General features: G+C 38.8%; 1 long non-coding RNA gene across 1 annotated transcript in view; it reads right to left on the bottom strand.

Moving 5' to 3' along the window:
- Nucleotides 1-1,279: 1,279 nt before the first annotated feature.
- LOC129658600 (uncharacterized) overlaps nt 1,280-12,504 on the bottom strand; it is a 40,537-nt gene continuing 29,312 nt past the window's right edge. The window contains exon 3 of the long non-coding RNA XR_008717436.1: nt 1,280-1,593. This is a non-coding gene — a long non-coding RNA (uncharacterized LOC129658600). The remainder of the gene's footprint in view (nt 1,594-12,504) is intronic.

Raw genomic sequence — 12,504 nt, 5'->3', positions numbered from 1 at the left:
AAATCATTTCTGTTTTCTACTATATTTTTCATGGTGTTTCTTCTTTTAGTTCAGTTCAGTCGCTCAGTAGTGTCCTATTCTTTGCGACCCCGTGAATTGCAGCACACCAGGCCTCCCTATCACTAACTCCCAGAATTCACCCAAACTCATGTGCATTGAGTCAGTGATGCCATCCAGCCATCTCATCCTCTGTCATCCCCTTCTCCTCCTGCCCCCAATCCCTCCCAGCATCAGAGTCTTTTCCAATGAGTCAACTCTTCGCATGAGGTAGCCAAAGTATTGGAGTTTCAGCCTCAGCATCAGTCCTTCCAACGAACACCCAGGACTGATCTCCTTTAGGATGGACTGGTTGGATCTCCTTGCAGTCCAAGGGACTCGGAAGAGTCTTCTCCAACACCATAGTTCAAAAGCATCAATTCTTTGGCACTCAGCTTTCTTCACAGTCCAACTCTCACATCCATACATGACCACTGGAAAAACCATAGCATTGACTAGATGGACCTTTGTTGGCGAAGTAATATCTCTGCTTTTCAATATACTATCTAGGAGTAGGAAATGGCAATCCACTGCAGTGCTCTTGCCTGGAGAATCCCAGGGATGGTGGAGCCTAGTTTGCTGCCATCTATGGGGTCACACAGAGTCCGACGACACGACTGAAGCGACTTAGCAGCAGCAGCAGCAGTACCAGGTTGGTCATAACTTTCCTTCCAAGGAGTAAGGGTCTTTTAATTGCATGGCTGCAATCACCATCTGCAGTGATTTTGGAACCCAGAAAAATAAAGTCAGCCACTGTTTCCACTGTTTCCCCTTCTATTTCCCATGAAGTGATGGGACCAGATGCCATGATCTTCATTTTCTGAATGTTGAGCTTTAAGCCAACTTTCTCACTCTCCTCTTTCACTTTCATCAAGAGGCTTTTTAGTTCCTCTTCACTTTCTGCCTTAAGGGTGGTGTCATCTGCATATCTGAGGTTATTGATATTTCTCCTGGCAATCTTGATTCCAGCTTGTGCTTCTTCCAGCCCAGCATTTCTCATGATGTACTCTGCATATAAGTTAAATATTGCAACGATTTTTATTTGTGTATTATTGGGCATTTATAAGTATTTACTAATATATAGGTAATATATTAAATAATTATAAACATAAGTATTGTATTATGCAAAGAGTTGATCACAACTTAGTGACTGAACAACAAGAAATTTTATTACACATGTACTTAAATATAATTTTGAAAAGAAAATATAATTTTGAAAAGAAGTGTTATATCCTATCTAGTAGCCCAAGCTCCTTGATATTTCTAAAATATCTTACTTTCTCTAATGAGAGTGCATTTCTTCCTAAAGAGAGATCAGTGCTTCAAAGCTGCAATGCTGCTGTTAGCTAAAGGACTTCTCACATTTTTTTTTATATATATTAATAGATATTTAAATTACAAATCAGTGTGGTTGGTTCCATCATGGAGCTTTTGAATCTCAGGGTAAAATTAGCAAAATTAACATTTTGCCTCAACAGCACAAGCAAGGTGGTCAAAATGCTCATGGTGTTAAATCCATCTGGAAGTAGCCTCCTTTTTTTTCTGCCTCTGCCATTTCTGTAAGAGGAAATAAAGAAATTCTGTCAATTCAGTGAAAATAAAATTGAAAAGTCATTTGCTCAGTTTTTTCCTTTCCCTTTTTTTTTTTTGAGGATGACCAAATATTATTTTGTGACAGTCTCCTCTGCCATCAGTGGCAAGGACAAGAATGAGAAATAGAACACAGTCTTGGCCAAGTCAAGACAACAAACTGTCAGTTTGTCAAACCTTACGGACCAAGAAAAAGCCTACTGAGAAGATGGTTCTGTAACTTTAGAAGTGGTTACTTTGATGTCTGGAGAAGGCAGTGGCACCCCACTCCAGTACTCTTGCCTGGAAAATCCCATGGATGGAGGAGCCTGGTAGGCTGCAGTCCATGGGGTTGCTAGGAGTCAGACACGACTGAGCGACTTCACTTTCGTTTTTCACTTTCATGCATTGGAGAAGGAAATGGCAACCCACTCCAGTGTTCTTGCCTGGAGAATCCCAGGGACAGGGGAGCCTGGTGGGCTGCTGTCTCTGGGGTCGCACAGAGTCGGACACGACTGAAGTGACTTAGCAGCAGCAGCAGCACTTTGATGTCACATCTTCAAAAGCAAATAATGAGTTAAGAGGTCCTTAGGGAGTCACTAGTTACTTGGCTAAAAAATTAAGGACCTAACCAAGCTAAGATTTGAAATGTGAAAGTCTGACTGAAGTAACCAATTGCTTTGGTGTCCACATAGCTCTTTTTTCATCACTTTTTCTTTCTCCCCTTCTTTCTCTTTCCTCACACCCATACCATTTAGGTACTTAAGAGACCAAAAGTCACACAAACCCAGGTTCCTTCCTCTAAAGCTTATTCGTGCTCTCATTTCAGGCACCAACATGACAACACCTCCACCCAATTTCAGCAAACCACCAAACCATCTCCTTTGGTACCCCACCCCCACCCCTGCCCATAACCAGAAACAGTGACAGGGTTATCTTGAAAATGAAGGAGCTGCCAGATACTGTTAGGCTTTCCAGATCTTGAAAAAATGCATCTTCTCGGCAAACTGTACATTCAGTTAGTAGAAGCATCCATGTGACCAATTCCATGTGTTCAAGTTCTGACACATCTGGATGGTGCCTGCAACTCTTTGTGCTAAGTGCCCACTTATTCATCATACAAACAAATTTATCATGTTATGAACTCTAAGCAGACTTCTTTGTTATGGTCAGACCTAAGATAATGAATTTTAAAAAAACTACCTTTTGCCTCCCCAGGTTCAGACTTAGAATATGGCCTCAGAATCAGATGTAGCTTGTCAAAATGAAAGAAAAAGTTCCAGTAGATGAAAAGTTACTGTTCCCAAAGAAAAGCCACCAAGATGAGACTCTAGGCTCAGAAATAAAGGATTTGAGGCTTTGAAACAAAGGAGTGAAACTGGTTCCAGTTACTTCCTGTAATGTGTTCCTTTTCTCTTGTGGAAAATGACGATTTCCAAATATAACAGCCTGAATCCAAGCACCTTACTGAATATTTGTTCAATTGTTGTCTGAAAAAAGTTTGGCTGTCACACATCACTTACCACCCATGGATTCAGGAGAGACTGAACAGGCAATTCAAGCGTAGTCCAGTTTATGAAGGAAAAGATTTCACCTTGGTGACTTTCAATCCTATCTCCTTCCAGAAGTATCTTTGCTAAAGGTATATTTCTTTTCTAAAAGTTTAAAAAAAGTTTGCATATAAATGCACCAACATCTATACCAATATATATGGTATTTTCAAAGTCCATTTTAAGAAAAGAAAATATTGTAGATTTTTTTTCTGATTGTGTAAAATTGATGATACTCCCTGCTATGTCATGGATATGTTGAGCTGCATTAAAGTCTGCTATTAGGAATAATTAGTCAAAAAGTGACTATAATATTAACTCTTTATTCTGAAATTTAAGCTGAAAATTGAGAATTAAAGGAAAGAAATAAACATAATCCTGCCTTTTTTGAAGAAACTGTAGCTCATTTCCAGTTGATCAAACAAGGCTCTTTTCTCATAAGAGAATTCTTGCTAACAAGTGAAAATTGTAGAATTTAAAAATAATTTCTTCACAATAAATGAAGGAATAGATTTCAACCTGGTGATTTTCAATCTATCTTCCACCTAATGGTTGATAATTTCATGAATTATCTGTGCAAGTTCATTACATTAATAAGTGAAGAAATGGAATCGTCTGCAACCTCAGGCAAGGAACATCAGTGGATGCCAAAACTATTAGGTGAAAATTGTTGGGGGCTAAGATACTCATAGGTGCCAAAGAATTATCCCAAAGAGTGATTCACTCATCACAAAGAGGAAAATGAACTTTAAAATGAGATCAGTCACTGCCAGAGCCAAGTGATCAAATTTAGCAACACTGCTAGGAATTATGGTAGCTCCTGTTATGATGTAACATAGGTACAGAGTCACTTTAAATATTCTTGCAAAGAATATTTACAAGAATCTAGTGAAGCGTTTATATACAACTATTATCTACTTCACAGGAAAAACAAGGGATAGAAAACCAAATTAGGCAATCAAACAAAAGGAAACACCCAACCAAATCCCAGATGTCAAACCACTAGACTGATCTCTTAAAAAAATGTTTGGAAGACTAATCTAGATTTTAAAGGCTAAGAAAGAAAACAAATGTGACACAAAACTTAATTGGACTGTGGTTCAAAAATTATAAAAAAAAATTTAGGCTACAATGGAGAAAATCTGAATATAACTCAGTACTAGAAGATAATAAGGAATCACTGTTCATTCTCTTAAGAGTGATATTACATTGTGGTCATGTAGGAGAACATCATTTGGGGAAACACTAAAGTATTTAGGAGTGAAAAGTGAATATTGCTTCGAAATATTTTCACATATCAGGGTCTCTTAACTTCACCATGACTGACATTCTGGGTTGGAAAAATCTTTACTATCCATTATAGGATGTTCAGCAGGATCCCTGACCTCTGCCTTCTAGGTATCAGCATCCCATACTTACTCTGTCCCCAAGTTGTGACAACCGGAAGTTTCTTCAGGCATTATTAAATGTCCCTTTGAGGGCAAAATTGTCCCTGATCGAGAAACACAGATTTATATAAAGCAAAAATGTGTAGCTAAATAATGACAGCAAATTGTTAACAGTTGTTGGATCTAGGTATATGGGTTTATGAGTAATCATCAAGCTATTCTTTCAACTATGCTGCATATAGAGGCAATCAGTAGATTATTCTTTCAACTTTTCTGTAAACTTGAAAAGTTTTCTCATAAAAAGATGTGGAGAAAAATGATATGTTGGCCTCACTCCCAGAAATTCTTAATTGGCTTTGGGTAGGGGAAGGGCATTTGTATGTTTCAAAAGGTCTCCAGGTGATTCTAATGTGCACCCAGGGTTGAGGAATACTGTATTTAAATGATTTAATAATACACCATCAGAGTTTTGATATGACTGTCGGAAATATAAGAGGACTGAAACATAATGAAAAATAATGAAACATAACATTAATTCATACCTCATGTACATGAAACAAGAAGAATACCTTTTACCAGTTTGTATCCGCAGAAGAATGTGGGATTAGGAGCAGGCAGTGTTCTCACACTTGCTGCTCAAAGTGTGGTCCATGCACAGAATCACACGGGAGCTTATTACAAATCCAGAATCAAGTTCCCGTCCTCAGACCTCCTGAATCAGAATCTGCACTATGTGTCTTTAAGTAGTCACACCTCTGAGAGTTCAAGAGGCAAACAACTAGTTAAAAGGTTAAAAAAAAATTTTAGTCAAGTAAACCATAGCATATAAACCCTAATTTAACTACTTGATAATTTTTATGTTGTATAGTACTAGATCAAAAATCTAGTGCTCTCTTATTCCCTCTGGAACAGTACTTTCTCTTTAGACAACTTTCTTCTCATGATCAAAGCTACCCTTAATCATTTTCTTTCTCAAAATGCGTGAGTACTATTCTTTTATCCTCCATAAACTAACTGAACTCATTATCAATAAATTAAAAATTTTCACTTTCTTTTCTAGAACTAGAAATACCTTTAGTATTTGCAGCAGAATCATCAGTTAAAGGAAACCATGTAGCAGAAAAAGTCAAGAACATTTATTCTTTCACGTTAAGCATAGACGTAAGATTTATCTCCTCCGCTTCACATCTGAACATTTGATCTCGTATAATGATATGGTTTATGTGTCCATACTGTCACTCTTTCCACCCTATTAGTTGAGGTAGAAATAAAGGCCAGGAAGATGGATGATCTCCAGTCTTACCCAACAGAAAATAGCTCTAAGATATACTTTCTATTCCTGCATCCTTTTCTCTGTTAAATGTTTCAAGAGATGAAATATTCATTGCATCCCTTTGACTACTTCAGAGCACAACAGGCTTCTCGTTAGGAAATATTTTTGGTAACTCTAACAAATTTTTTCCGTGTACAATTCCATCTAATTATCCTGTACTACAACCATTTAGAGTACCCAAGCCAGCCCTTCTTCTCTGTTGCTGCAGCCTCCAAATATAGCTCCTGTAGTCAGAGTCAGCTACTGCGCCCTCTCTTAGTCATAGCCCAGGTGCCTTAGACAAGGAGAATGCATCTGTCAAAATGAATCAACAATAGAGATACTGAGTAGGTGAAATACTCCTCTTTTCTCTTTGCCCCCTACATTTCATCTGAAACATGAGGGGGAGAAGAGTTCTCTGTGATTTCTCAAGTAGAAAAGGAATTTACCTTTTACATTGCTCTACATGACTCAATATCTAATCTGCTCTTCCTTCTTAGGGATTTAAGGAATTTTTTTTTTTCTGTAAAAACAGCATTATTTGAATCTAGACTTTGCTTTCTATCTTCCAGTCTTCAGAGAAATGCTGTCAACTGCATGTAAATTACTCCACTATTGTTACCATTCAAAATACCAGCCATCTCATTTAGCTGGACAAGAGTAAATGTGGAGAATGGAGAGCTTCTCTTTGTCAGTTTTTTTCCCCCAATTTCTTCCATGGGATGCCCTCCTAGACCTAAGGGGTTAATTTCCTTTTAGAATCGAAAGAAATGCAAATGACGCAAAGCAAACAGAAGTAAACATTTAAATCTTCTGGTTGGAAAAGGCTGTGTAGTTAATTAAAAAAAGAGGAAGCAACCACTGGTTTGCATGAGAATTTGTGGGAAGGCTGCCCATTGTTAAATTAGGATCATCCATTCAGTGCTGAATTTGATTTCACCACACTCCTTGCTTTAGTTCTTGAGTGGGAGCTAAGCCAGTTTTGAGATTTACAATCTTTCCCATCTGCTTGTGCCAACACATGGATCTTGGGAAGGTGTTCCATGGTGTTTAAGATGTTTTCAATAAGAAAAACCTGTTGGTGGGATAAATGCACTTTTTGTCCCCTCCTTTTAACTTTCATTTGGCTATGAACTTGGCTTCTTTGTTCTTTCATGACTAATATTACCATCTGTGACATTACATATCAACAGAACAATGTAACATATTAAGCACAGGAAAGCTTCGGAATGCTTGAGTTCATCCAAGCATTTGTTGCTCAAAGTTCCAGGCTGCTTTCTAGCCACCTGAAGCATTTCCCAAGTTCCTACTGACATAGTATCATATAATTAATCAAAGCATTTTTGTCTCATTAAGAATTGGAAACACAAAGCCTCTGTCATAGCAATGATTTGGTGAGCTGTCTTTAATAACAACGCTTAACCAAAAAACCTTTGGCCATCATTGGCTGTCTCAGCAGGAAGGACTTTCTGCAGCTCTCTCAACTCCAAGGAGAAGCAGCTACTGACAGGATCATCTTGATTCCCTTTTACAAATGAATTTAAAGTTCTGCAGGATAATCATCAATCATGGGTCAGAACCTATGACATCTTTCTCCACAGATCATGAATTTATCCAAAGCAGGGCTTGAGACCAGGCTGGGAGATTGATAGTGAGGCAGCCTGGGGAAGAAAGATACTGGGAGCTAAGGTAAAGAGTGTGAAAAATTAATTTATTACAGTAGATTGAGCTTCAAGGATCCAAGTGAATAGCCTTGTGCTTAACTATGTATCTACTTTTCAAATTCATTTTATTAATTTGCACTTATACAACCTAAGCTAAATGAAGAAATTAATCAATATTCTTTTTCATGTACTGACACCAGGGCACCAAGAACAGGTTTCTGTATTGTTCCCATGTTCTTATACTAATGGGTTCCTTCACTGGTTTGGGTTTGGGTTTACTTGAAAGTGGGCTTCCCAGGTGGCGTAGTGGTAAAGAATCCACCTGCCAGTGCAGGAGATGCAAGAGACACAGGTTCGATGCTTGGGTTGGGAAGATCCCCTGGAGAAGGAAATGGCAACCCACTCCAGTCTTCTTGCCTGGAAAATCCCATGGACAGAGAAACCTGGCAGTCTACAGTCCATAAGGTCACTAAGAGTTGGACATGACTGAGTGAGCCACATGCACACACACTTTACTTGAGAGTGAAAATGTGATGGGAAAGTTGGTTGCCATCTAGACGCACTGCTGGCTCTTACTGTAAAAGCAGGGGCATTTCTCCAAAGAAGACATACAGATGGCTAACAAACACATGAAAAGATGCTCAACGCCACTCATTATCAGAGACATGCAAACCAAAACCACTATGAGGTACCATTTCACACCAGTCAGAATGGCTGCGATCCAAAAGTCTACAAGTAATAAATGCTGGAGAGGGTGTGGAGAAAAGGGAACCCTCTTACACTGTTGGTGGGAATGCAAACTAGTACAGCCACTATGGAGAACAGTGTGGAGATTCCTTTAAAAACTGGAAATAGAACTGCCTTATGATCCAGCAATCCCACTGCTGGGCATACACACTGAGGAAACCAGAAGGGAAAGAGACACGTGTACCCCAGTGTTCATCACAGCACTGTTTATAATAGCCAGGACATGGAAGCAACCTAGATGTCCATCAGCAGATGAATGGATAAGAAAGCAGTGGTATATATACACAATGGAGTATTACTCAGCCATTAAAAAGAATGCATTTGAATCAGTTCTAATGAGGTGGATGAAACTGGAGCCTATTATACAGAGTGAACTAAGCCAGAAAGAAAAACACCAATACAGTATACTAACGCATATATATGGAATTTAGAAAGATGGTAACAATAACCCTGTGTACGAGACAGCAAAAGAGACACTGATGTATAGAACAGTCTTATGGACTCTGTGGGAGAGGGAGAGGGTGGGAAGATTTGGGAGAATGGCATTGAAACATGTAAAATATCATGTATGAAATGAGTTGCCAGTCCAGGTTCGATGCACGATACTGGATGCTTGGGGCTGGTGCACTGGGACGACCCAGAGGGATGGTATGGGGAGGGAGGAGGGAGGAGGGTTCAGGGTGGGGAACACATGTATACCTGTGGCGGATTCATTTTGATATTTGGCAAAACTAATACAATTATGTAAAGTTTAAAAATAAAATAAAATTAAAAAAAAAAAGCAGGGGGATCACACACATGGGATATGACAGAGGCCTAAAAATGCCACTGACGAAAATTGCCAGATCCATAACATTCCTGAACAGTACAGTGATTGCCATCAAAGATTACTATATTGTCAAAAATGAAGAATTGCTTAGCTACTGGTGGCAAGCTAACATTTTCTATGACTAGATATTATCAATGTTCTCATTTTATTGTTTTATAAATGTTCTTATACATTTAATTTCTTCTATTAAATGTTTATTTGCTGTTCAGATGAATGTGATATGTCTGAATAAAATATATAAATGGCATTTTCTTATCCTGCCAAAGGAGTGTTTTCCAATTTGTGGGGTTTAATTCATTGATGGATCATGAAATCAATTTAGAGAGCCTTGAATAGCATTTTATACAGAAATAGAATAGAGTAAAAAATATCCATGTGTTTTGTACACAATAAAAATAAATAATATTTTATGCAAATGTTAATTTAGTTTATTATTTTCTACATATATACATTTTTAAAAATACATACATATACTGAGTCATGCTAAAATGTGTATTTCTTATTTTGGATCTTGGTCACGGTTCAGAAGCCACTGCACTAAACTATACTGCTAATTTTTCCTTCATTTCTGAGAAAATTCAATGTACGTATGATGCATTTTATTGAAAAATAACCATAACCTCAATTGAGAGGTGGACTAGGTGATCATGCAAAGGTAATTTCAGCCTGTTCTACTGCCTTGGAACAAAACCAATCTTAACGCTGAAGAAGGACTGTAGAATGCAAAAAATAACATGACTGAACCATTTTTCTTTTACTGGCCAGGTAATCACTGAGTGCCTAATATGTGCTTGGCAGTGTGTATGCATGCTCAGTCACTTCAGTGGTGTCCAACTCTTTGTGACACTATGGACTATAAATCTGCCAGGCTCCTCAGTTCATGGGATTTTGCAGGCAAAAATACTTGAGTGGGTTGCCATGCCCTCCTCCAGCGGATCATCCTGACTCAGGGATCAAACCCCAGTCTCCTGCATTACAGACAGATTCTTCACCTCGGAGACACTGGGGAAGGCTGCTTGGAAGTGTGCCTTCAGCCAAAGACACCTAGATTGAAAAACTCTCCCTCCAGCCCTACGGAATTGCTTTCTGTCTGTCCTCAGTGTCTCACTGGCAGGAGAAGCCTCAGCATCCTGACCAGTCTCCCTGTCTCCAGGCTGCCCCTGACTCCCAAACTCCATCCAGACACCAGAAATGTCTTTCTAAAGTGCAACCTAATTTTTTCACTTCTGTCTTTAAATCCTTGAAACATCTGTTTGGAGAAGTAGAGTGATTGTGCAGAGTCATATGACAAACCATAGTGAGGCATCGTCTTAGCTTTTTACGCTTCACCTCATCATCTCCTCATCTCAAAGTCTTCCCTACTCTGTCATGTTCTACTTGTAGGACACTTTCCCACCTGCCATAACGTTTTCTCTTTAAGAAGCCTAGAACACACAGGAGAGCACCACCATCCAGCCTAAGCCTTGCCTGTTTGTCTTAGAATGGAGGTCTTGCACCTTGAATCCACCATGAGTGAAGTCAGTCCACTTTGGTTTTTCCTACTTACTTCCTATCATATTTCCTACTTTTGATAGCAATGTGACAGATGCTTTCCAGGGACTCTTGCTTATGTTGTTATAGTTACTAGCATTGGTGTGCTGGTGAATATTTAACAGTCGGTGGAGAGGGCGTAGGGTAGATTAAGAAAAACCTGATTGATAGCATTTGCCAATTTCCTTGGTGTGAATATTTCCACTGTGGTTAGCTTCAACTTCCATCATGGTATCAGAGAATGTGGAGTTAGGAAGAGGTGCACCATAGCACATTGTTAGATAACATATCCATCCTACAGGGCTTTTCTGGTGGCTCAGTGCGTAAAGATTCCACCAGCAGTGCAGGAGACCCAGGTTTGATCCCTGGGTGGGGAAGATCTCCTGGAGAAGGAAAAGGCAACCCACTCTAGTATTCTTGCCTGGGAAATCCCATGGACAGAGGAGCCTGGCGGATTACAGTCCATGGGGTCTCATGAGTTGGACATGAGTTACCAGCTACACCACCACCATCCATCCTACAGATAAAATACACAGCAGTAAAATATCATCAAATAATTAGTCAGGGATGCACTTTGAGTATTCATTACATTTGTCTCTAATGTAATTTAATTCTAAGTTTATATAATTTAATTTTTAATAATGCCTATGTTTAACAATTAATTTGCAGAACTCTCTGAAGTTCTCCACTGCATAATCATCACAATTTATGCTACTCTGCCTTCCACTGGGATCTCCCCATAGAAATAGAAACGTCCTTAAAGATAGGCCTTCAGAAGAGTAGTCCTTTCCAATTTATTTGTTACAGAAATTCAAGAGTGGGAAGAATTTTTGTATCCTCTAAAAAAAAAAAAAGAACAAATCTTTCTTCAGGGCATATTTTGTACCATTTCTATTCTCTCCTCCTTTTCTTACCCTACAATCCCAAACACACTCTTAAAAAAAAATAAAGCTTATTTTAGTTTAAAGGCATTCAGGAAAATGTTTTTATAAATATTATAAAAACAGGAATTTTTACGCAAATCAAGAAAAATCAAGTTCATTTGAATATTTAGAATTAAAGATGCACCTTACTCTTGCATTTATAATTTCCTACCCCCAAATCCTTGAGACCCTTTTCTACTGTAGGATGAGGCTTTAAAGGCAATTATAATTGCCTGGAGTGGTTTATTTCAGCGGCTGCCATGAAAAGATAGAGAGGATTAATGACAAGAGCTGTGTATACTCTGAGCTTGAGGTGTTGGATTAATGAATGAATGGGGCTGTTTGTTAATCCTGCCTCAGATAAACACATGTCAAAATGTGAGCAGTTGGGAAACCTGAACAGGTTAGAGTCAGAGATGAAGCATTCAAGATCCCTTTAGAGTCTGGAAGCATTTTCTAGATGCTTGCTCTCTCCTGACACTTGGTTCCTGTCTATGGCAGCAGAGAAAGGCCAGAGAAAGTGGCATTTGGGAGACCACTTGATGTCAGTGAATAAATAATCACTAAGAATGAATCAGACTGAAATGCTAATTTCACACTTTATTCTGAAATAGTTTATAAAACGTGTCCAGCACATTTTGTAGTTCCCCTAATGCTTGCTCTACGCAAATTCTGAATAAATTCCTGGAGAACAGAGAAGCTGCCTCCTGCTTTCTCTCTTTCTCACTGGTGATTTGACACAATATTTTTTCTAGTCTTGGTGGAAAAAGAAAGATGTGTGGGAGGGAAGGAATCTGTCCTTCCTTGATGTTTCTCTAAAATATTTTGTTTATTGTTAACTTTCCTAAATTCCCCTGAGGCAGGGGCTATGGCCATTCTGGGCCATATACCTCTCTGTTGTAGGGCTGTCCTGAGCACTGGAGAATGTTTGACAGCATCCCTGGTCTCTACCCCCT

The sequence above is a fragment of the Bubalus kerabau genome, chromosome 8 (assembly GCF_029407905.1).
Source record: "Bubalus kerabau isolate K-KA32 ecotype Philippines breed swamp buffalo chromosome 8, PCC_UOA_SB_1v2, whole genome shotgun sequence".
Lineage (NCBI taxonomy): Eukaryota > Metazoa > Chordata > Mammalia > Artiodactyla > Bovidae > Bubalus > Bubalus kerabau.
The sequence above is the reverse complement of the archived record's forward strand: the minus strand, read 5'-3'. Positions and strand labels throughout refer to the sequence as shown.